Source organism: Ascaphus truei, chromosome 5 (assembly GCF_040206685.1).
Source record: "Ascaphus truei isolate aAscTru1 chromosome 5, aAscTru1.hap1, whole genome shotgun sequence".
In the NCBI taxonomy this organism is placed as follows: domain Eukaryota; kingdom Metazoa; phylum Chordata; class Amphibia; order Anura; family Ascaphidae; genus Ascaphus; species Ascaphus truei.
The window spans coordinates 275,363,171-275,390,303 of record NC_134487.1 but is presented as its reverse complement, the minus strand read 5'-3'; the positions used below and the strand labels follow the sequence as shown (position 1 = coordinate 275,390,303).

At 41.2% G+C, this 27,133-nt stretch overlaps 1 long non-coding RNA gene across 1 annotated transcript; it reads right to left on the bottom strand.

The window, feature by feature from the left end:
* LOC142494579 (uncharacterized) lies at positions 1-27,133 on the bottom strand. The gene is made up of 3 exons (XR_012801543.1): positions 27,091-27,133; positions 4,680-4,800; positions 1-456 (listed from the first exon to the last, which is right to left on the bottom strand). It is a non-coding gene; the product is annotated as an uncharacterized LOC142494579 (long non-coding RNA).

Below are 27,133 nucleotides of genomic sequence, written 5' to 3'. Positions count from 1 at the left end.
CGAATCTTAATGCTTGTACAGTATATACCTATTAGTGTGTATAGTACAGGCGGTCCTCGCTTATTCGACGGAATGCGTCCCGCAAACCGCCGTGGGTTAACGGACCATCAGATTGCGGGTCCATGTTAATCGGCGGCGGTGACAGTTGTATAAGCGGATCCGACGTGGGATAATGCATCCGACGGACAGTATTATGCGGCGTCGGATAAGGCGGTGAGCGAGGACTCACCGTATATGTATGTGTTTGTGGGGGTGTAATATTCATGCATGTGTTGCGGCTCTCGAAATATTTTGGACGAAGACATTTTTTATAAAATGGCTCTTCTTCATTGAAATGTTGCAGACCCCATTGCCATAAGTAAACATCACAGTATGTCTTAATGTACATCTTCAAAGTTGTTGGCATCTTCTCTCTGTCCAAAGGCTTCCAATCACCCACAAAAAAGAACGAACAACCTGCAGTAAACAGCAATATTTAGAACAACACAAATACAAAAAAGTTGGCATGTCAATACAATGTCTTATCACAAAGGCCAGCATTTTACATTTCACAAAAACGAGCTTTCTGAGGAACAAATAAAATCAATTATGATTATCACTAGTCACTTAAAAAAGATAGCTCCATCTAAAATATTATATAAAAAGCCAAACGTTCTTGGTGCAGATGCTTGCCTCAGTTCATTGTCCCTTGTACACTGTAACCCCCAGAAATGTCAATTGTATTTCTGTTGTGTATGTCAAAATACGAGAGGAGCTTGTAGAAAATGTTGGAGATGTGCAGGGATTATATATATGGGGAAAGACAGGGTTGCAGACCTGTCTAAGACATGCAAATGAACATACAGTAATATTTACAGTTGCTTTATGCTTTACTGTGGAGGGTTTTTGTCACTTTTTTTACCCACCATAACCTTAATGACAGTGGTGATTACCTAGTCTAGTCTCAAACCTGCTTGCCATTAAAACCAGCCTCACACTGATGATACCCATCAAGGTTGAAACATGTATGTGAGTAGGTCTAATGGCTTTGCATCTCATCCCAGCCTCTGTTTAAAAGCTGTGTTTAAAATAGCATGCATTGGCTTGAGGATTGGCTTGTGTAATACGAGCTTGAGACAAAAGGTGGCATTGAGTGCTCATTTGCATGTCATTTCCCAGAATCCCTTGCTGCAGTGGAAGCGCTGTATGCTGGGTGACAATGGGGAAAACAGGGTTGCAGACCTGTCTAAGACATGCAAATGAACATACAGTAATATTTACAGTTGCTATATATATATATATATATATAAACAAAAAATGAATAGATGATACCGTTCTGTGGCTAACGAAATGCTTTTATTTGTGCGAGCTTTCGAGATACACTGATCTCTTCTTCCGGCGATGTTACAATGAATGAAGCAAAAGGTATACTTAAAAACAGTGTCTCTTGGAATGTTATCTGTGCTGTTCCTTCCCCCGGTGTGGATGTGTTTTATGGCTAGAGGTGTCAAAAGGTTACTGAAAGCAAGTGAAGAAAGAGTGTGTATGTGTATCAGTGTGAATAAAAATGAATGGAGAGCCCACAGTATATACAGTGCTTTACACAAGGTGTGTGTGGAGTGGGAGTGGATTTAAATGGTGTGGGTGGGTGTGGAAATGTGAGAGTTTGTAGCACAACTAATAGTGTGTGTGGATACTTAGTGGTCCCTATTGGTGTATAGGGATGGAAAAACAAGGAGTATTAGTATGTGTGAGAGACAGCTGTGTGTGCATACATATAGCACAATATGTACAGACATGGCCTTTAGCGCTCATGGGACGAGAGTTCACTGCTGTCAGTAATGACTCATAAAATTTTGATCTCTGTTTAGGCCACTGCTAAGTGTCCCGAACAGTTGCATAAATTTGTATTCATGCAACCGTCTCTCTTTCGGGGTTTTAAGATTACCTTTGAGTATGGCAACCCTCAGATCGTTCATCTTATGGCCAGAGTCAGAGAAATGTTCGCCAACAGGACTGTCTCTTGTACCGCGTGTGATGCTGTGGCGATGCAGGTTCATTCTCTTGTTTAGCCCCTGCCCTGTCTCACCTATGTAGTAGCAGCCCCCTGGGCATTTCATGCACATGATGAGGTACACGACATTGCTGGAGGAACAGGTGAACCTTCCTCTGATTTTGTATTCCCGATTCCTGTGTGGTATTTGTATTGTGTCCGCTGTGTAGAGCATTGCGCAGGTTTTGCATCTTGGGTCCTGGCATGGTTTTGTCCCGCATTCAGTTGTACTGCTGAATACTTTACTCCTCACCATAATATTCTTGAGATTATGGGGTTGTCTGTATAATAATAAGGGGGCTTCAGGGAAGACCTGTTGCAGTCTTGTATCTTCCTGGAGGATCGGTTGTAGTTTCCTGGCGATCTTGCGTAGGGCTCCTAGGTGTGGGTTATATGTGACCACCAAAGGTACCCTGTCGCTTGTCTCCTTCTGTTTGTATTCAAGGAGATATATATATATATCAAATAAAAAGATCACTTGTGAGCACATTCACATGTCTTAGACAGGTCTGCAAACTTACCTTTCACCATTATCACCTAACATACAGTGCTTCCACTGCAGCAAGGGATTCTGGGAATTGACATGCAAATGAGCACACCGTGTCACCTTTTGCCAAAATCCATCATTACATACATTACATCCATCATTACATTATAAGCTAATGTTCACTGCTCACACAGCTTTTAAGCACAGCATGGGAATCAGATGCAAAGCCGGAGAAAACACTCACTGATTTCCATGCTGTGCTTAAAATCTGTGTTAACAGTGAGTATTAGCTTATAAGGTTGCTATGTAAAAATGGATTTCAGGCAAAAGGTGACACAGTGTGCTCATTTGCATGTCATTTCCCAGAATACAGTGCAGTGGAAGCACTGTATGGTAGGTGAAAATGGTGAAAGGCAGGCTTGCAGACCTGTCTAAGACATGTGAATGTGCTCACAAGTGATCTTTTTATTTGCTATATGCCATGCGGTGGAGGTTTCTTGTCGCCTTTTTCACTCACTATAACTTAAAATGTGTATGATATATATATATATATATATATATATATATATATATATATATATATATATATATATATATATATATATATACACACACACATTTATATACATATACATATACATATACATATACATATACATATACATATACATATACATATACATATACATATACATATACATATACATATACATATACATATACATATATATATATATATATATATATATATATATATATATATATATATATATATATATACTGTCATTAAGGTTATGGTGGGTAAAAAAAGTGACAAAAACCCTCCACAGTAAAGCATAAAGCAACTGTAAATATTACTGTATGTTCATTTGCATGTCTTAGACAGGTCTGCAACCCTGTCTTTCCCCATTGTCACCCAGCATACAGCGCTTCCACTGCAGCAAGGGATTCTGGGAAATGACATGCAAATGAGCACTCAGTGCCACCTTTTGTCTCAAGCTCGTATTACACAAGCCAATCCTCAAGCCACTGCATGCTGTTTTAAACACAGCTTTTAGACAGAGGCTGGGATGTACATACATACATATACACATATACACACATACACACATACACATACACATATATATATATATATACAACATGCTTAGACTTTTATGTGGAGATTAGGTATTCTGGACCTGGTCTCCAAATCCCCTCTTATAATTGTGCTTTTTTTGCTGTATAATAGAAATGGCCTGTGGTTTTTATAATCACAGTCAGATGTTATAAAGTCTCTAGGGAAGGGCACTGAGCCCTCCATCTGAAGACTAAACTTTTAAAGTGAGTTATTTTTTATGGTCGAAGAGCTGGCAGCTTCCAGTGGCTTTTCTAAATTCTGCAATTACTAGGGCAGAATTCTTTCATACGGCACACAAGGCCTGAATCTTCACACAGCAATTATCTTCAGAGTGCTGGGGGCTGGAGGATAAACTGGGAAACGAGTCTTAAGGAGATGTTTCCATGAAGAGCAGTGAGAGCGTCTGCTTCAAAACGTGATTATGCCCTTAATCCTCTCGGGACTTTAGTATTCAGATGGTTGCAGAGGAGTCATTATTTATTCAGGGATATTGACTGCTTTGGTAGTGCTGCTGACAGACACAGGGAGATGAAAGGGTGTCAAGTGGGGGATCTGCATCAGCACAGCCTTAAAGAAGTCCCTCTATAGTGAGACATGAAGTGCAGCAAACGTATCTATTGCATGGGCAAGCAAAATCAACCTCTGATCAGTAGAGCTACTGGGAGAGGTATCTAGGATATTGGGTTGCGGCTGTTTCGCCATGACCAAATGACCACCGGTGCTTTGCCGTGACTCGCCCCACCGCCGGAAACTGCCACCACCAGCCACTTCACCGCTAAGGTAAGTGCCTAAACCCCTACCCTAAGCCCTTACTCTAAAACCCCCTACTCATAGACCTTACTCTAAAATCCCCTACCCATAGCCCTTACTCTAAAACCCCTACCCTAAGCCCTTACCCTTAAATTAACCCCTACCCCAACTGCTAATACCCCTTAAAATAACCCTCTACCCTAACCGCTAAAAACCTTAACTTAACCCCTTACCCTAAGCATTAAAACCTTTTCAATTAACTCCTTACCCTAAACAGTAATAAAACTCACTTTGGAAGAGTCCAGCGGTGTGGATTCCAGCGGCGGATCGGCTGCAGCGGAAGATCCGACTGCCAGCGGTGATTTGATCGCGACATAACGTCCACGACCAAATGTCCCATTCCGCTGGGATCTGTAAATAAAGTTCAATGTATTTATGGCATTCAGTGTGTCAATGAAAAACAATTCTGCCGTCAGCATCTCTTTGTTATATGAGTTTTCACCAAATCAGATCTAATGTTTTTTTTCTTTTCTTTTAATCGATGCATAAAAAGTAAAACAGCAGCTCATAAAACATGTGGAATGTAATTCTTTCTGCTCGATGTGTCTGTCAAGTAAAGTATCCCCATGTTGTCTATGTAACCTTCCCACAAATGACATTGTTGATTGACGCTAAGAGATGCATGTTCCAAATGACTCACACAACATGAAATATGTTTTGGGAGTTGGATGTACAGTCCTTTTGTCAGCGCTGTCTCTGGGCTGGAAACAAATTGTTTGAGGCTCAAATGAGACACTTTGGGGGTTATCTATCCAAGTATCCAAGCTGTGAGATTGGATCAAAACTAGAGCAAGAAAACTGCCCCAGACATCAAATAAACCATTCACATTAAGATCAATGGGATTAATTGAAGTGCTGATTTTGACGGCTTTGGGACTTGAACAAATGAACTCCTTGGTCTCATATTTACTAGACGGGCGCACCAAAGGATACATGTCAAATGGAGCAGAATGACCATATGAAATCAGGCAGGCGATATAATGCTAAACACCAGACTTTACAGATGTAGCGTGACTTAATGTTCGCGCTGCCGAGGAAACCTGCAGAATCCAGAGCACAGATTCGGGGGCAGTAAATCTGGCTACATTTATACTACAGATAAGGCATAAAAACAAAATCGTTTGTAAAGTCTTCCGGCTGCAAAACTGAAGCAACACCAGTACAAACACAGCACCATATATAGCAAAGAAAAATAAACCAATTAAATAATGGCCTTGTTTTCCTTTGATAGATTTGGTGCAATGCGTCTGCACTGGATTCCCCCCCAATTTTGCAGCTAGAAGACTTTAGTAAATAACCTTCATATTTTATAAAGTCAATATTAGGACTGTTCTGTCTCATTTGACATGATTTTATTTTTCTAACGTACAAAGTGAAATTGCTCAGCTAATTGCTTTCATCCTAATATATTTATAGTTATGGTTATTAACTTTATTTTCTGATTGTGTGGGTGGTACCACCCATACAGTGAAGATTGTTACTTGCACAAACAGCCTTCATCGATTTTATGCTGAGCACTATACTGTATGTACGAAATCTATTTTGCAATTTATCTTGCAAAAGTTAAATAATGCCAGGTACTTCTGTGGTTAAAGGTTAGCCGATTGCTTCATTTTTTAGGGCAAACGAAAAATTATTGAAAAATACCCATGGTTGTATGAGTTTCTGCTGACAAAAGGTGTCGGTTACTTAGATTTTGTAGGCTAAACATATCATGGGATTTGACTTCTGAGTTCACTTTGCTTAAGTTTGTAGGGGTTTGCACACCATCATTGCGGAAACTTGTCTAGAATATAGTGAAAATTATCAGTGGTCATTTTTATTCCCATGAAGAAGAGACCTTCAAAGTTTCGAAAGCTCTGACCACTATTTCATCTATGAACAACTCTCACGTTGGTTCTTTAAGAGGTAACCCAACCTACTGTACAATACATGTAAACAATATATGAAGCTGTAAATAGGAGAATTGTGACAAGACCTGTAGTATTGTGCCTCTTTGAATGTTACATGCATACTGGATCTGTTGTGCGTTTCCCAAGGTGTCACTTATAAATGGCAATACCTTTACACATTGCCAGACTTCTCAAAATCCCAAAAGACCCTCAATCCTTGTAATATCAAAACTTGGCATTGGTTCTTGGGTGCACGTGTTGATCCAGGTAATGTGTGGAAATGAGAAGAAAAATAGTGTAATACGTTTGATAATACAGTATAACACAGATCTTGGTTAATCCTCTGAAGTTTAAACTCGCACTTTAACTCTCTTTAGTTTTAGGCTGCTGGAAATCTGGGATATCTCGGCCAGGTCCTTTATCTTTACCAGGATCTGGATTTTAGAGAAGGAAACAAAAAATCAAAACAAGGTGTCATGTACGACACCTGTGAGCACGTGACCTGCATACAGGACAAGGGTTAAAACAGCTGTCCCACTCTTCACCTCAAATGAGCAATATCTCTCCTAACTCCATCCCCATATGCCAACGGTTACGAACAGCACACAAGTGAGCACTTGACTTAGATATGCAACCAGGGTAAATACACAATGCTACTCTAGCCAACTAACCTTTCGTCTGTGCAAAGTACCTTCAATAAATTAACATTACCCACATACTCAAATGCAATCATATTTATATGCTTCTACCACCCGAGATATGGATAATAGCTCATTTGCCCATTCAAAATAAAACATTAGCCAGCCAGCATAAATAAAGTAAATACAACTTTCTACTTACCCTTGCCATCATGAAGGGCATCCTCATCAGCATACTGCAGGTCAATGTCCTCAGTTGCCAGTAAGAGTAGATAAAAAAAACAATCTAATGGCCCTAACCCCTTAAACACCTAAGCGATTAATAACACCTATAGTAATTAAGGGGTTAACCTTTGCCCCCCGCTACCCACATTGGAGGCCTAACCACCCACCCAAGGGCCAGTATACCCGCCCTCTACCATTGATTGACACAGTGCTATATCATACCCATATAATATGGGCATGATAAGCCACTAATTTACACAACCTCCTCCCCTCTCAATGACAAAAGAACTAAGAACTACAGCATGAAATGCAGCCGTTACGAAGAAGATAAAGATTGTAAATTTGTATTATTCATGACGATTTGTATTTTTCATTCTTCCATGATTATCCAGATAAAATAAAAAAAAGTCTTCTTCAAATTCACGAGAATCATTGAAACAACCCCACCCCAAAGAAAAAGAAAGAATGGCAAAAAGTGTTAACTTATCAAAAACACAATTCAGTTTATAGTTTATTTAAATCAGTCCTTAAAAAAGGGATGTCTCGGTTTTTGTTTTTTTAAACTTGAAATTCACTTTGAATGTGTGGGGGATTCTCCAAAGAGGGCTTATCACAGATGAATTGCTTTGCTTTTTAAAAAAATTTAAATACACGCATGCGCCTAAATGTGATGACACAGATATGCGTTTCACCAAGGTTCCAATGAGACATACACGCATGCGCTCAAATGTGATGACACGCCTTTGCATTTCAACAAGGTTCCTATGAGACATACACGCATGCGCATTAAATAAAAACAGTATGAAAAGAAGAGCAAGCCTAGCAAAAGTATTGATTAATAAACAATAAATAATACATATAGAAATGTGATGACGCATATGCGTTTCAACAAGGTACCAATTAGACATACTGTACAAGCATGGGTGGAAAAAATATTTTACATTCGGAAGAAGACGCAACGTTGTATTTTTGTATTACTTCTTTTCCCTTTATTATCCTGTATACTGTATGTGTCCTCATATTTTAAATCTGTGTATGGCTAAGGAGACCCAGACTATACAGTATGAACTCGTAACGTTAATCTCGGCTTCAAATAGAAATCTTCAAATTACAATTACTGTACACACACACACAGACTTGCAGAACTGTACGGCTGTACTGTGTAGGTTAAATTGCTATTAGATTTTTAAGACAACAACTCGCGATTGCCCACTTGAGTTTCTAGACGGTATTGCAGACAACGCTAACATGCAATTTTCTGCACTCGATAGAAACCCGAGTCAATGGCGGTACGGTTGGAAAACATCACGCGCCATGACAGGGGTATTCCGAGCGGTACACCAGGCAAAGTTTTAGAATAATGGCCGCTACAGCTATAGCACTCAATGGTCAACCTAATACAAATCATTAAGGGAAAAAATACACAATAATAAAAGAAATACACAAGCACCTAAACACCCCAACAATAAAATAATTAAAAAGCCTATTCGTACACATGAATACAAATTTTCTATCACCAAAACAGCAAAATAATAAAAATGATGTTATTCCAAAACATAAGAATAAAATTAAATAAACACCTGTCCAACCAATTCAAGAAATAAAACCACTAGCCAACAAATCAATTAAATAAATAAAACCACTAGCCAACAAAACTATTAATTAATTTAAAACGCTAACCACATTCAAAAGCATGCTAAAGGCACCCTAATAGTAGCAGTGACTTTAATACAGTACTGAACGCGGCCCTAGACAGGTCGGGCTCCCCCAGGGTTGGCCTAAAGCCCTGGAACGGGGGCTGAGGGAGCTGCAGTTGGTCGATGTCTGGAAGGAATTACACCCGTTAGACAACAACTTTACCTTTTACTCACACCCACATGACTCCTTTAGCAGAATCAATTACTTCTTTGTCTCTAGTAGACTAGTCCTGAAGATCTCCCATTCTGGGATCCACGATATTTTGTGGTCAGATCATGCACCCATAGAGCTAAGGGGCACGCAGATAGGGCTGTACAGACCGGAAGCAAAATGGAAACTGAACGAGTCCTTACTAAAAATACCTGAATTGCTGGAGATGGTGGGAGGGAAAATTAAGCATTTCTTTAGAGAAAATGAAGGAAGTGTTCGCTCCCATATAACCCTCTGGGAGGCACATAAAGCAACACTACGAGGGGTTCTAATTAGCGTGGCGGCCAGGAGAAAGAGAGAGAGGAACGCAAACATTTTGGAAAGTCAGAACGAGATAAGGGAATCCTGGGACCAGCATAAGAGATCTCCTGATGCGGCTGCTCTCCAAAAAATGACAGATGCTCAGATTAAGTTGAATATGCTCCTGACCTCTCAGGCCGAGAAATCGCTAAAATGGTCAAAGAGGAAATTCTTTGAAAAAGCAAACAAGCCAGGTACCATGCTGGCCAATCTGAACAACTCAAAAATTAAGAATTATAATATTCAAGCCATCAGATTACAATCAGGCATACTCTCTGCCAACCCTAAAAATATTGTGGACAAATTCAAGAAATTCTATGAAAAATTATATGATGGAGGGAAGGTGACCCGTTCCCCTGGTATCAAGAAAGCCCTGATGGATTTCTTGAAGGGCGCGAATCTGCCGGGTCTGAGCGAGGAGGATAGAGAGGTAATGGGAAGGGATTTCACAACGGAGGAAGTAGCGGAGGTTATCAAAAATCTGAAACCCTCTAAAGCCCCGGGTTCCGACGGTTTTTGGAATCTTTATTACAAAAAATTTAAGAACAAGTTGACTCCGTATCTTCTCCGCATGTTCAACCAAGTCTTGGGTGGCACCCCCTTTCCCCAGCACATGCTCCAAGCGTCCATCTCTATCATTCACAAACAGGGTAAGGACCCATAGGACTGTACAGGCCAATATCCCTCATTAATTCGGACACTAAAATCTATGCTAAATTACTGGCCAATAGATTGGGTCTCATCCTGCCCAGACTGGTGCACCCAGGTCAAGTCGGGTTTATCCCGGGTCGACAAGCAACTGATAATACTCGGCGAATTATTGATCTGCTAGAAATAGCCAATACAAGATCCATACCAGTTATGGCGCTCAGTCTGGACGCGGAAAAGGCGTTTGACAGGATAGACTGGCCATATTTGGAGGCCATGCTTGGAGAATTTGGGCTGGGTGCAAAGTTGACAAAAGCTATCTTCTCTCTCTATGCGGCTCTGTCGGCTAAGGTTACCCATCAGGGATTCACTTCGGACCTCTTTCAAATTAAGAGCGGAACAAGGCAGGGCTGCCCACTCTCCCCGCTCCTCTTTGCATTGTGTATGGAGCCCCTGGTGGCTCGGATACACGATAGCAAGGATATCACAGGTATTGTCATTGGAAGCCAGTCGCATAAGGTGGCACTGTATGCGGATGATGTGTTCCTGACAATATCTAAACCCCTTACCTCTCTACCGAACCTATTCGACTTGTTGGGGAGATTCAATAAGATCTCCGGATTCAAAATTAACCAATCTAAATAAGACGCTATGAACATTAATTTACCCAAACCCTTGGAGAAACTGATCACCCTCAACTTCAATTTCAACTGGCAGCAGAATCAAATCAAATACCTAGGCGTTAATGTAACCAAGGTATCTAAATTGCTGTATCAAGCAAACTACCCTAAATTGATGCAAACCCTGAGAGTGGACATTAGGAGATGGGCCACTTACAAAATGTCTTGGATAGGGAAGATCCACTGCGTCAAAATGAATCTACTCCTACGCCTTCTCTACCTTTACCAAACCTTCCCGGTGCCTTTAAGGTTGAAGGAAACCCTCTCGCTCCAATCTGAGATAGATAAATTTATCTGGGGAGGGAAGAAGGCGAGAGTGGAAAAACAGATCATGCACAGGCAGACAGGGGCAGGTGGGCTAGCGGTACCTTGCTTGTTGTCCTATTACAAGGCGGCCCAATTACGCCAAATTGTGCAATGGCACACTAACCCGGACTCGAAAAGATGGGTCGCTTTAGAAGGGGAACTATGCTCCCCTGTAAAGCTGGAACATTTAATTTGGCTCCCCAAAAAGGTGCGGTTAGGTGCCAAATTGCCACTATCCTCAATGACCAACTCGCTCTCGGTGTGGGAGGCCACCAGGCTCAAATGCAAATTGACCCATAAATTATCAGGAATGACCCCACTGCGGGGAAACCCATCATTTGCTCCAGGTCTGTCACGGCGGAATTTTCTATCTGGCAACACAAAAACATTAATAGACTAGTGGATCTGGAGGGCAGAAGAGGCATACCAACTTTTGATCTACTTAAATCTAGCAAAAATATCCCCAATGCTGAGTTCTTTAGATACCTCCAGATCAGAGCATTTTATCAGACATTTCAGCCTCAAACCCAATTAACGAACTTTGAAAAGCTCTGTCGATCAGGGACATCCACAAAGCTACTTAAATCGCAAATGTACAAGGAGGTGACCGGTTATGGCTCAACCATGATGGAAAAATCAGGGTACATTCCTAAATGGGAGACTGACCTAGGGGAGGAATTGGACTTAGAGGAGTGGACAAAAATTGTCTTGGCAGCTTCCAAAAGCTCCATATGCACGACCTTAAGGGAGAACGCATATAAAGTTATGATGCGGTGGTACCACACCCCCATAAAATTGGCCAAATTTCTGCCAAGTTACTCCCCATTGTGTGCAAGTCAATGTGGACAGCAAGCAGACCTGTTGCACATGCTGTGGTCTTGCCCCAAAAACGCCCCGGTCTGGGACTCAATAAAAGATTGGCTAAACAGAATCCTAGATGCGCACATCCCGTTAGACCCATGGTTGTTTCTCCTCAACAGGCCGCATCTGGGTCTCTCCAAAAAGAAGAATAAGTTAGTGGCACACATTGCGACAGCGGTATGCGGGGAGATCGCAGCACGCTGGAAACAGAATGAGATTCCAGTAATTGCTAAAATTCGGAATAGAATTGGGACAGTTTGTCAGATGGAAAAATTGACAAGTTTGTTCAATGACACTGGTGCAAATTATCTAAAAGTCTGGTTGCCATGGTTGGCCCAGGCAGATATACTGGGGGTGGAAAGGTCCATGATATGGCAATAATAAGAGCAAGTGCGTTCTCCCTTGATGACGTTGCGCTGGGACGAATTGACTGGACAGGTTAGGGAGCCGCAGACACAGTTAGACAAAAACATGCGGACGAGACATCTGAAGGGAACACAACCACCCCAAAAGCATTGACCTAGTGGACATGGAGCATCCAACGGAACCACGGCAAGAGGACCATCCCCCACCCCCCCCCCCCCCCCCACCATGCCTTTTTCTCCCCTGGTTTGGTGGTTTGTGTTTTTGTTTGTTTGTCTGTCTGTCTGTCTACCCTGTTTGTCTTGTATTCACCTGTTGAGAGTGCTTATGCATGGATAACCTCTAGCAGGTTGTAACTGTGTTATTGCAATTGTATGCTATGTATGTACACCATGCAAGTAATTAATAAAATTCAAGTTGAAAAAAAAAATGCTAGCCAATCCTAAAATGTACTAAAAACAAGTCATCCAAATTCCAAACAATGTAATCCTAACAATAAACAGAAATAGAAAAAATAACAATCAATTGAAAACAAGCATTTGCCAAAAATGCATTGCCTGCTCACTGTATTTATCTGTACCCTAAAGGGGCACCGATTAATACATTAGCAGTCAATGGGCACTCACAAACATAAAAAGAAATACATTTAATTGTATTGTTATGTTTTGGAATAACCTCATTTGAATTATTTTGCTATTTTGGTGATAGATACATTTTTGTGATGTGTACTATTAGGCTATTTAGTTCTATTATTGTTGGAGTGTTTAGGTGATTGTTTATTTATTTAATTCTTGTGTATTTTTGGACATAATGATTTTTATTAGGTTGACCATTGAGTGCTATAGTGGCTTATCTTGCTCATATTATATGGATGTGATATACAATTGTGCTAATCAATGGGTAGAGGGTTGGTATAGTGGCTCTTGAGTAGGTGGTTAGGCCTCCTGGATTGGTAGCGGGGGAGGGTAGGTTAACCCCTTCATTACTATAGCGGTTATTAATCGCTAAGGTGATTAAGGGGTTAAGGCCATTAGATTGTATTTATCATGTACTCTTGCTGGCAATGGAGGACATGGACCTGCAGTATGCTGACAAGGACACCTTTCAAAATTGCAGGGGTAAGTAGAAAGTTTTATTTACTTTATTTAGGCTGGCTGGCTAATGTTTGATTTTATAATGGGCAAACCAGCTATTATCCATATCTGGTTGTACTGTATGTGTTATGGGGGTTGTTGGGGTTAGCGGCAGTGGGTAGTAGGGTTGTTGTGTTTATTTTTGTTTCTTGGGGGTAGAGGAATTGGGTGAAGGGGGTAGTAGCCCCAAGGGTGGGTGTTTAGGCCTTCCGGGGGGTAGCGGGACTTGTTAACCCCTTTAATACCATAGCGGTTCCCACCGCTATGGCAGTGACAGGGTTAACTCCTCCCGCAACCTTCCAGCCAGGCCTAAGCACCCATCCTGGGACTACTACCCCCTTCATCCACCCCCTCTGCCCCAAGAAACAGGCTATTGAGGTTTAACCCCTTCATTGCCTTAGCGGTTAGCCGCTAAGGTAATGAAGCTGTTTTAATATAAATTTGAATACAGTGTCGATGTGCAGGGGGTCTCCGGAGCAGAACCACATTGATTTGTGGTCTGGGGAGCCCTGCTTCCCGAGATACAGGCCCCATTATGGGGTGCCGGTATCTCCTATGCATTTTATTCCCACGGTCACGTAACGCGAGACATTTAAATAACAGGGCCTGTATCTCGGGAAGCAGGGGGTCCCCGGACCTGAAATTAATGCGGTTCTGCTCCGGAGACCCCCTGCTCATCTACACTAGTATTCAAATTTATATTAAAATCTTGCGATCACTGGCGAGATATGTAAAGAAGCACAGGTAGTGCATTTTGTATGCTGGTGTGAGGCAGAACTTGAAAAAAAAGAATCACATCATGTCAAGGTTGAGGTTCGATGTCAGAGTTTTTGAAGAGAGGAAATTAGTACTTGCATTGTGCTGGCTGTTGAAACGCAAGATAGATGTTCATTGGATTGTCAGTACAAGAAAAGCAACAAGTTATGCAGGGAGACCGACATGAGTATGGGAGGGAATGGTTTGCATTACAATAGCAGGAGATAGTGGAGGGCAAAGTTGCAATGTAATGAAGCATAGTGTAAATGAAGAGAGGAGTACTAAGATGATCGGGGCGATTTAGAGACAGATTGAGATTCATTAGCTGATGATGTGTATAGCAGGGAGAGAGGAGTTTGTGAATCAGTGGAGAAATAGTTAATATGAAGTGCGTTTTTGCTATATCTTGAGATGAGTCAAAGAATCCAATTTTTTTTCATTACTCGTTGACACTCATACACTCGGTGCCTGTCGGTTATCCCTCTCGCTTCTACTAATGAGCTGCAGGCTGCCTTTTATAGCCACCTTGTTAATGGAACAGCAAAGGACAGCACGCCACAAAAAAAAAAAATTATAAAAAAAGATATTGCAAACTGTAAAATTCACTTTTCCTTCCAAAAATCTCAAAGCGAGTGAATTTGATTCCCGGGTCCAGCTGTCACCCACCCACCAATCAGATGTCCCGGATTGAACATGAGAATATTCTCCTTGTTCCTATTCAATCTGCTGTAGTGTTAGCTCCAGAGCTTGCTTTCTCTCTGCTTGGAACTGGGTAATGAAACGAGGTTTCAAAATAGCAGGTGGCCTCTTTTTGCATAATGAATTCACCCGAAGACATCACAGTTCTTATGTGTAGGTGGCATTGTGGCATAGCCTTTTGAGAAACTGACGTGTAAAGCAATAAGTTCCTAGACAAGCCATCTCATTGACATATAATGTCTAATTTCATGTAACTAGAAGGTGTTAATATGAGAAAGAGACTACATGAATGATCATTCATGATACGCTCTGCAGGCAATGATTATTAATTGTCAGGGCCGCCAACAGGGGGGGACAGCTGGGACTTTTGTCCCGGGCCCCGCCAGTCAAGGGGCCTGGCCTCCCTGCCAGCAACCCTACACTCTCTGAAAGCAAGCCTGACCCTCCCCTTTTTTTGCTGCCGCTTCCCTCCTGCAGGATAGAAGTGCCCTCTCCTTTGCTCAGCCCCGCCCATCTGCCCCTTCCTTCTCCAGCTTCTTTGCCTGGCCTCTGCGGGCCTGCTGGGCTCTGCCTTGTAAGCCCACATGCCCCCTTATACCACCATGCCAGGCCCCTTACTCTCCCCAAGGGGGAAGTGGGACTTTTTTGTGTGTGTGTAGGGGTGTGTGTTTGTAGGGGGGGTGTGTGTGTATGTGTGTAGGGGGCTTGAGTGTGTGTAGGGTGGCGTGTGTGTGTGTGTGTGTGTGTGTGTGTGTGTGTGTGTGTGTGTGTGTGTGTGTGTGTGTGTGTGTGTGTGTGTGTGTGTGTGTGTGTGTGGGCTTATTTGTGTGTTTGTGTGTGTGTGTATTTGTAGAGGGGCTTATTTGTGTGTTTGTGTGTGTGTGTATTTGTAGAGGGGCTTATTTGTGTGTGCGTTTGGAGGGGGGCTCATGTGTGTGTGTGTGGAGGGGGGCTTATTTGTGTGTGCATGTGTGTGTGGAAGGGGGCTTATTTATTTGTGTGTGTGTATTACGGAGGGGGTTATTAAGTGTGAAGAGGGGGGGGAAATACAAGGGGGGAGGGACAAGTTGGGAGAGATGGGGTGTGAGAGAGAGGGGTGGGCGGACAGGAAAGGGTGATGAGGTGGGTGAGAGTGAGGAGGTTTGTGAGAAGGGGGGGGGGTGTTCTCGCAAGGTTGCCGACACGTGTTTGGGTGGGCCCCGGTAGAAACTTTAGTCCTGGGCCCCGGGAAAGCTGTCTGCAGCCGTGTTAAGATAGTTAAGATCATATGCACAACCCTTTACAATATTAAAAAATACAGGAGAATACAGTATATGGATAGTCAGAAAAGTTTGCAATTGTACTGTATAGTGGGGGCTATACATTTTATGGTAGACGTTACTGTGAGAGGATACAGTGACAAGGCGGTTTCAGTCAGTGTTTTTTAGGCTGCAACAACACTTCTTTGTTATAGGGTGGATTGTAAACCAAGACTGGGGAACACAGAGTACTTTGATGAAATAAGCAACATAATGTATGTAGTACCCTACTGTTATCCAAGATTATTGATTTTAAGCAATCAGCATTCATCCATCATGTTCCAAGATTTCCCACCCCCTCTCTCCATGGCAACCGGCTGAAGGATTATTTGTAAACATATGACTGATTTGGACTTTTTGTACACCTCTTACTGATTCACATCCTCTGTATTGATACAATACAGTGGGGAGAAGATCAGATATTTTGAGTGAGGCAAAGATGTAGGAAGTGAACACATTGGAGGGGAAGTTGCTCAGCAGTGGGGCTGCTTAGATTGACCATACAGTATGTTCTTTTCTTTTTTCAACGGGGGACATCCAGATAAGGGAATGACCAATAAATCTACAGAAACAGCCAGAAGCATTGCATGATTTAAATAACTATTCATGGGTGGTTACTTGCTTTATAGCTCAGGGCACCCAAACTGGGAAAAGCAACAAAATAACTCATTTGTAAGCGTGGGCACTTTCACTAGCATTTTGGTTTTAGTTCTAAAAAATAAAACATGTTTTGCTTTTGCCGGAAATCCATTGGTTTTGGGTTGGTTAACCAGTTTGAGCTAAACTTGTGGCAGGTAATATACCTGTGGCATTTGACAGTATCATTTTTTTTATTAAAAATGCAAAGCATCATGGTGTCATGGAAATGGGTCTCTGCAGAACATCAATATAAATCCACTGGTCTCAGTGGTCTATGATTCTATGGCGGTTATTCATTAATGTGCAATAGTGTGCCCCCACACAAAGTCTCACTGACTTGAATGGGGGTTTCTGAACAGTAGTGCCTGATTAACACAATGGCATCTTAATTAATAGCTTCCCATGGCCTTTTTCATTTATTTTTTATAGATGGTCAGAACCGGGTGTATGAAATTACAACCTACCTGAACCTAACATTCCAAAATACAAAACCCTTAAGATTTTTAGAAGCAAAACCAGAAACCCAGGCCAAGGTCTCAACTCTACTGTGGAGTTACCAGTTATTTGTATTTATTTATAAAATATTTTACCAGGAAGTAATACATTGAGTTACCTCTCCTTTTCAAGTATGTCCTGGGCATAGAGTTATGATGACAAATACATAGTTACATTAAGTAAGCAGGGTTATACATTATATACAATACATTGCATGCACAGTAAGAGATAATACAGCCGAACCATGTTATAACACGGTGCTCAGGGGCCACTTAATGAGACCGCGTTATAACCGGGTTCGTAATTTTAAAAAAAATGGCTGCCACGATCAGGGGTTCCGCGTCCCCCAGAGGGGGAGAGCTGGGATAACTCCAGCGGCACCCCACCCCCCCCACACACACACACCACCACGCAGCACTTACCCAGCATCTGCAGCAGCAGCAGCTGATCTGTGTACTGTGCAGAGAAGCTGTGAGTCTGCGAGAGGGGGGAGTGGGGCGAGGATCTCACAGAGTCAGGAGAAGCCGGGCAGGAACCAGCTCCCTTCTTTCCTCCCCCCCTGCAGAGGTACAGGGAGTGTAGGAGAGGTGTGTGTGTGTGTGTGTGTATAACAGTGACAGACTAAGGGTGTGTGTGTGTGTGTGTGTGTGTGTGTGTGTGTGTGTGTGTGTGTGTGTGTGTGTGTGTGTGTGTGTGTGTGTGTGTGTGTGTGTGTGTGTGTGTGTGTGTGTGTGTGTGTGTGTGGCCAAACATTCCTCTCAGCAAATCCTAGAGGTTTGCTCAAAGAAAAAAAAAATATTTTTAAAAATGTAAAAAAAAAAAATGTATACGGGAGCCATGCTTACACAGCGTTATAAGCGGTTCCGTGTTGTAGCAGATCACGCTATAATGGGGTTGAGCTGTACATGTTATAGGCATACAGTATGTGACAATTAGAGACCAGATTAAAATGTTAGACAACTTTAGTTTTGAAAGAATTTAGACTGGTAGCAGCTCTGAGAGTCTTCGTTAGTTTGTTCCAGTTGTGAGTTAAACTTTTGATGCATTTGTTGACATATCTTTTGAAATGTAATTTTAGTTTCCGAATAATTTCTCTGATTTTATACTACTTCTAAGCATTTTTTTTTCATGCTTTATTATGTTATTCTAGCATTCTTGTGGTTATTTAACTTTTTCATAATTTTGTAAAAATTAAAAATTAAACAAATCGAGTTTTCAAAAAAAAAAAAACAGAGTGAAAGAGCCCACCTGTAGCTTTTATTTAATACGATGTGAAGCCAGTTCCCATTAGAAGATTTGTAGCCCCATAAATTTGTAGAGATGTGCCAACATTTTCATTAAGTTCGTGAACCAAGCAAATTCACATAAATCGGCAAGCTACGTCAAAAGTGGTCAAGCATTAAAAGTCAATGTGCATTGTGACTTTTTGCAGCTTAACCACATATTGACATGGGGCCTAAGAAAGGTATTTGGCCTACATTAATGTTTGAAGTGCTAACCCTATATTCAATAATAGTGAGACGTACGGGTAATGCATGGTTAACAATGTATCACATGACATGAATTTGGCCTACATTAACAAGCACTAGCATCTCCCAGCTTGGGGAATATTTTATTCTAAGTTTTAATTAACTTTTACATACTTTTCACTTGTTTCGGCGTATTGATATCCTAATAAACATTTATTATTTTCATTTTACTAGGTTAGACGAAGGATAGTTGGTGTAGATAGAGCACAGCTGCAGACGCCCTGCAATGTGAAGCAGGGAAAACAAAGCCAGGCCACTCCGCAATAGTAACAAAAAGTGTATTAAGCAAGCAAACACATACAGGGAACAAAAATAGAACAGATAGAACGCACCTACGCGTTTCGTACAATAGTACTTTATCAAGGTGAAGCAAGAGTAAAATAACAGCCTATTTATACCCACCTTAAACACTTCTAATCAACTGGGTTGCGGCGTCATGCGCCGGCAGCTGCAAGCAGTCGCGGCAGAGTGACGCGCATTCACAGGGATCAGGGTGTATCAGGCAGTACACAGGGGCTGCCACGTGACCTCCGTCGCATCATAGGGATGACGTCATCAGCGTGCGGCACGTAGGCCAGTCACGCTGACGCAGAGTCCATCTCCATTAGTTCGGGATATGTCACGTGATCCTAATAGTTTTTTTACAACACAAAACTTTATTAGTGAAACATAATATGTAAACAAACAGTAAAAAAAGCACCACATATACCACATTTACTAGGTTAGACGTCCTGTCGCCATATACTGTAGCCCTGCCTTTTGTGCGTGACTTGCATCAGTTAGGCTCCTCTAAGTATTACTATATCCTCCCTACTATTCATTATTGTTGCACCATGAGTGCGTGCTAAAAGGGACTTATGTGACCTTGGTCAACATCTTTTTGCATTCTATGTTAATTTTCCCTATGCACCTGGTGCTTACTTTAGATTATTTGTGTGGTATTGAGCGTTATCATCACCTTTATTTGTCCTGACACCAATTAGCAAGAATAACAACTAGATATTTATAACCATTGCGATTACACGAATCAAATGATGCCAAACACTTGATGATTAGGAGATGCCAAGGCCAGATATCAGTTTCTCCTGCATAAATAGATGTTATGTGGTCATATTTTATGTTGAGCCGCATATGCGGAGTGCACAGACGCAATAATGAAGATGTTGTGTGTCTAAGCATTCTAGAAAGAAAGTTATGAAGCCTTTTATATATTGAGGCAAACTTTAAATCCAAAGAATGTTTTTTTTTAGGTTATAAACCTGTCAGCCAGAGCTGATTGATGAAAGGGGTGGGTTTATGATGTTTTCCATGGAAGGCTTTGGGCATAAAAACTTGCATGTATGAATTGAAAAATTAGAATTCAACAAAAGTGTGTTTTGGATCAGACACTTGAATCTTTTCTACCCCACTGACCTTTCTGGGAAGAACCTATTACAAATGGCAACGTATAAGGATTTCTGCTTCTGTTTATCCTGTTAGTTTAAGAAACTTGTCTGCATTTATTATAACTATAGGTTCTTGTAATAATCTTTTTCTGTAATCGAAGCACTATATTTTAGTATATTAAAGCCATACTTTAATAAGTAATACTTTAGTCTCCAATTGAACTGTTGCACGCTTTATGTTAATGACTTTATCTGACACATTCTGCTTCAACAGATTTGTGTGTGTTAAGTGCATTGTTTTTCCTTAGTAAACAGACCGAAGACCCTGTCAAATATATATGTTTGTTTGCGTTTATCTTAGGTGGCAGTAGCAGATATAGATTGTAACAGAGTAAGGGGTAAATATTAACTAATTTGAAGTACAGTACCTTGCGCAGGAGAAAGGTGAGTCGGCTTGTTTAGCCGTGTGTATTAACCCTGGTTGCGTAGATAAATCACGTGCTCACAATTGTGCTGTCCGTGACAGATGGTATATTGAATAGATTGAGGAGAGATATTATTAATTTGAGTGACTCTGAAAGGTGAAGATTGAATCAGCTAGATAGCTGTGTGTATTAACCCGTGCCCCATATACAGGTCACATGCTCACAGGTGTGCAGTATGGGACAATCTTGATTTCCAGACCGGTTTAGAAATCTCTGACCTAACAATAGACCCAGTTGTCTGGTCAGACTACCACTCCATTTTGTTCTCAATAATAGACCCCCCTCCCCAAATTGACCTTGTCCATGGAGGTGACCAGGTATCGACCGTTGATGAGTCTTACCCCCAGGCTATGATGGCAAACCTGGATTTCTCTGACATATCGAGTCAGAGTGTGGATTCCAGTGCTCTTGTTCATCACTACAATAGAGATTTGGGAGCCGCAGTGGATACCATCGCTAGAGTTCGCATAACACCCCTCATCTCACACCACCACACCCCTTGGTTTGACAGTTCTATTAGGAAATTGAAGAAGGGTGGCAGGCTTGAACAGTGCTGGATGAAGACAAGCTGAAACAGATGAATTCAAAATACCAGTGCACAATTACTAGTAAGAACTCAAAGTTCCTGTCATGTGGGATCATGGCAGCGGACTATAGACCAGCTCAGCTTTTCTGCACCATGGAGAGGCTCTGCAAACCAGCATGTCTGCAGTCTGGTGAAGTCTTTTGCTCTCTTCTTTTCTGATAAATGAACCTCCATCTGAGCTGGGGTCCCGACTATGCTATCTAATGAGTGTTGGGTTCCAGGCATGAAAATGCAGGCTCTCTGGCTTTATGGATTAGCTTTGACCATCTGGATGTAGAAGATACTGTGCAAACCATCCATGGTTGCGTCCCACTACCTGTGATTTTGACCCAGTCCCAACATGCCTTCTCTTAGGCTGTGTTTTATAACATAGTTCCAAAACTTTAATTGATATATAGTGAAAACATGATACATTGTATCAAACTTACATAAAAAGCCACTATGATGGCTTTTTAGTGGCTGTGGCACAACACTGATAAATCATCCATGACGTTTAACTAAGCTAATTTAATCCAAATACTCAAACTAAATAAGTCAAAGAGGCACAAAGACACCTATTTGTAAAGGTGCACTCAAGTGGGTAAATGTTGGTGTCAAGTTGATGTACAAAGGTAAAATATCCTGAGTGGACTATCTCTACAGTGTGGAGGTTGTGTTGCTATTGAATTCAAATACTGTTTGCACTGGAGCCAATAACAAACCCCTGAGAAATGAGCCATATGAACCTATAAACGTCAAGTTTAAGAATTCCTTGTTAAAGCTGCCTGTATCCAGATGCAGTTGTATGGACAGAGACGACTGCAAATCATGGTGCAAGGGGTTTGAGCATTTGGGCAGAGGTGATTTCCTGTGAAGCTGATTAAATGCATTCCCTGCTGCTCTCTGGAGAATACCAATCCATATTTCATCAGTCCCAGAAGTCTCCTTCACATCCAGTGCGTTAGGAAATGTAGCCAGTTACAGATGGTAATTTAATGGCACATTAAGAACACGTCTTAAGTGCATCATATTGCAAAATCAATTCTTCCCAGTATGTCTACCAGAGAGCAGCCAGACAGAGCGTTCAACTGGATCTGAATAAAACACCTTAACTACCTCCCCTCATAATTTACAATGCAATTAGGCACTGCAGGCTAGATATACTCAATTTGTGTCACTGTACCATCCGGATTGGGAAGTATAGCTTACATGGACTTTAAAGTAAATTCCTTCTGTGCCACCTTCCCCTACAGTGGTGGGAGGGACAGACTAATTGGCCTAGATTTGCTGAACTTCAAAACTGCGTTAATGGTAAAAACAAAGAGTTATCTTTACTACCGTATCTACTAAAGGTTTAATGCCCAAATAACGCAGCAATAACTCTCGTTATTGCAGTGATAAGTGTGGGCGACATTTAACGCCAGGATTGCTAATTAGCACTCGAGTATGCATCACCTAATTACAAATACATTTAACCACAGTATTGCAAATGAGCATGCCAATGTATGCAAACTAAGAATTAACAGCTAATTACCTATTCACACGCTACTCACGAAATTCAATTACTTGACAATATTGGGATACAAATGATAATATATCGCCAATTTTTTTAATCTACCCCAGGTTGGTGCTAGGCCTATCTTGCATATGCATATAATGGTCACTACAGACATACTGTACGCAAGAAAAGACTAGCCAACCTGCAATTATTGATAAAAATGCATAATATTAACAATGTTGGCCGTATTAATATATATTTATATAAACCCCTTAAAAACCCAAGTGACAACCTAGTCATGGTCAACACATGACTAGTTGGCCACTTGGGTACTAAAACCTTTGCACACATAGATACATTTATTGTGTTAAGCTTGTGGATTTTGTATGTTGCATGTTAACCCATTTAGGGTATTCCTTTGCAATGTTTTTTATCTGATAGTCTCAGGCATTAAAGACGTTACAGTACATCATTTTCTGCCATAGGTGTTTGTTAAAAAGCCTATTAAAAAGCCCTATTTTAGAAAAGGGTCATATATCTAACCACAATTGCATCGGTGGAGCTGATTCTGGTGAAATTGGTGAAAGCTGTTCAATTTCATGTTCACACCAGTAGCCTGATTGTGTCAGTTCAACACTTCAAGCCAACACAGATTTTTTTTATTCCGCTTTTAAGAAATCTGCCGGCATGGGAGCTTTGCACCTTTAAGATATGTTGGAAGTGAGGAGAATTTAGACACAATCTTTGTATTCTGGCATTTCTATTCTGGCAGAGTGCCTGAGCAAGAGGAATATTCTACTCTCCTGCTGTTCAAATCTCTCTTCAACTCGGGAAGGAGAAAGTTTGAAAAATAATCAGTCAGCTCCAGCAAGATGTTTAGTGCACTGTGGCTTTGCAAATCTAATTCAGAACAAACACATCAGCTATTCCAAATAGCACAGAAGACGGCTGGATGGAAAAAAAGAGAAAGGATCATGGGAGCAGGCTAGGAAGTTTTACATATAGTTATTCTGCAGTACGTTATTACCAACCCGGCCGCACGTGACACCTCAAAGGCTAATAAAACTCCATGACTGTCAGCGCGGTTAATGTGTAAACCGTGCCACAAACACTCTTAGGGGCTAAACACTGTGATTTATGAACCCGTTCACCTTCACAGTCCCTTGTTTAATGTGCTTTTTAATATGTTGAGACAGAACAGCTGAGATACATGGCACAGCTTGTGTCTGGCTGAAGGCTGCATAGGCACAAGACAAGTTAATAGGCTTGGCATTGTAATGACCAAAAATCTCCCTGAACCTACTGTGTATAGCAAGGCCTAGGCAGCATGTCTATTCTTCCTGGTGGCATTGTTAAAGGACTTTCTGTTATGATGGGTTCAAGAGTCAACTAAGTTTTATTTGATCAATGTAAGCCTGATGTATACAATGGGATTGCAAGTCCCAAGGATAACCATCATTTCTCTGAATTGTGTAACTTTACATTCATATTGATAGCAGTTTTTCTTGAATCCTTACACTGCTCTGTTGGTGCACGTAAAGGGGTAGGAACACGTACTAGGTTCAAAATAAATGTAAACAACTTAGTGTAATCAACTATCATCTTTAGAACTTTTGGATCACCCTTTAAGTAGTTGTTTTACCTACATGAATCCTGTCAACCATGTATGTGTCCTCATCCTGAAGTCAAGTATATCAGCCATTCATGTTCATCTGTTTGACTAATGATGACTATACAATGGACAAAATAAAAATAACCACATCTCTGGCTTTGAGGACTCTCAACCAGTCTTATCCATAAAAAAAACCCATTATACAGTGATTGTTCAAACCCTCCCCCCCCCCCAAGTTTTGCTTACTATGAAGACATTAAAGGTTTAAAAAATTATTTAAAAATATGTATACTGTACCTATACTTGTCTGATTTAAAAAAAAATAGGTGTCAATCAGTTACTTTTACCATTCCACTGTACTTGGACTACTTACATCCCAGAAGGAGCTGTCCATTTAATAAAACAATACAAATAAAGAGGATATTGTATATCAACACAAAGGGAACTATTCCTTAATCTTCTCAGTGCCCTAATAAAGTACCTGGTACTGTATGTCATGCACTCTTGCTGGTATTCTAGGTGGTGATAAGTCTAACCACTCCGATGGAGAGGCCATCAGGATAGAGACAGCAGTGGCTCCCTCCACCCCCACCCCACTTTTGTTGCTTGCACCCAAGGCATCGTGTCATGTGATTGCTCCTGGAGTGATCCACATGACCATAAACCTCTTCAGTGCCCTAATGCAGGGGTGCGCAAACTTTTCTGTTTGCGCCCCCCCCTGTCAGCTCTCCCCCCTGCTCACGGCCCCCTTCCCTTACCGGCTCGGAGCTTTGCGGTGTCATATGATGTCATGACGTCCTATGATGTCATGATGTCCAATGACGCCGCGTTGCCATGGCGACGTGACGCCGATGAGGCAGCTCAGACCAGGAAAGGTAGATTTACAGAAGCCTTGCCCCCACTTTGCGCAATCCTGCTCTAATGAATAGAGATGGGCATATTTTTTTACAGATTTGGATTTGCAGCGGATCGACTGGTTCCTTAAGTCCGCTGATTTCAGCGGATCTCAAAAGGAGCGATTTATGGATTTTTAAAATTATTATTACCAATACACTCCGTGGATTCCGCAACCCGTTGTCAGATTCTGGATTTGGGATTCTACAAACCCGCCCAAGGTTTGTAGCCAATGGTGTTTTTTTGATGAATCTGTGCAGATTCAAACCGACCAAATCCGGATTTTTTACCTAGAAACGTATTTTCAGTTGAAAATTCAAAAAAAATCTGGAAAATGGATTTTGGTGGATTCGCCCTTCTCTAATAATGACACGCGGTCAAGAAAAGGGCCACTCTACCCTCACTTTTTAGCAGCAGTATGCGATCTGCACGTGGACCCCCGGCACTCTAAAGGAAGAATTTACTTTTCGAGTGGTAAATAACCAAATGGCTCAAAATCATCTTGCCATATTAATTAAAGAATATTCACAAGTTCAAACCAAAATGTTATTTCGGTACTGATTTTGTTTGGTCTTTGAAATGACATGCAGTGTGCAAATTTAGTAAGCAAGTGAGTAAATCGAACCAATTATTTTATATTAAATGTCATTATTTACAGTATATGATATTCAATAAAGTATGATATTTATTTATTTATTATTTATTTATAAAATATTTTACCAGGAAGTAATACATTGAGAGTTACCTCTCGTTTTCAAGTATGTCCTGGGCACAGAGTAAAACAAATAATACATGGTTACAAGTACAGTTACATAAATGAACAAGGTATACATTATATACAAGACATTGCATGCACAGTTAAAGAAAGTTCCAGGTGAAACATACAGTAGCAAATGTAGAAACCCATTTTCACCTGCCTCCGACTGGCTAGATTGATAATTTGCTATGGGAATTTGTATAGATATATCCTGCCCCTAGTAGAATAGATGAGTGAGGGAGACCAGACCAGACAAAGTGAGAGAAGATCACAATTGTTAGGAAAATTCCATTTCATGTGGCTTTTCCCTATTCTCTACTATCTACACTCCCCAAATCATCACAAGACTGAACCACAGTATCATGATACATTGATGTTGAGGGGGTTATTCATTAAACTATGATAGTGCAGATTGCGGTATTATTGCATGGCTATTCCCATTGAATCAGTGGACGTTTCTGTGTGACAGGGTCCCATTTGGCACTATTGTAGTGTAATGAGAAAAAAAAATGAGATATACAAATGCTTCTTTTTGCATCAATTTAACGTAGTTCAGTAATAGTTTAATACATAACTCCAATGAATCTCTGACCTAAGATAATGGGTATTGAACAGACATTTATTATGTCTTCATTTGAATGGAGATGAAATCTTTCAGAGACAGCTTCACAATGTAGTGAACAGATCCCTATGTGCCTTAAGCTTTAAATTAGTATGATTACAGTGCCATAGAGCAACGTGATGGCAAAGGGTCTCAGAAATCACTGCCATAGCCACACCGCTATTCCTCCTTAGCACAATGTATCCTGTGTGTACATGTTCCTGCAGGATACATGTGTCTTGCTATTGACTTCCATATCAGCCACGAGGGTGCAATACTTTGCACCAATCACCTCTGTTCGCCCACGCTCTGTACAACCCCTCAGGGTTGTATATGCGGCAGTGTACAATCTAAATGCCTTTTCTCTACGGACGTGGCTGGATGTCTCTACTTCCATGCTTCAAAGAATTTCTGACTGCCCGAACAGCTCCAAATCAGCCAATATTTGCTCACATCACACAGCGCTCCACTCACCTGCCCGGGCCCTGTTTGGCTGCCTCTGGATGTTGTTGCTTAG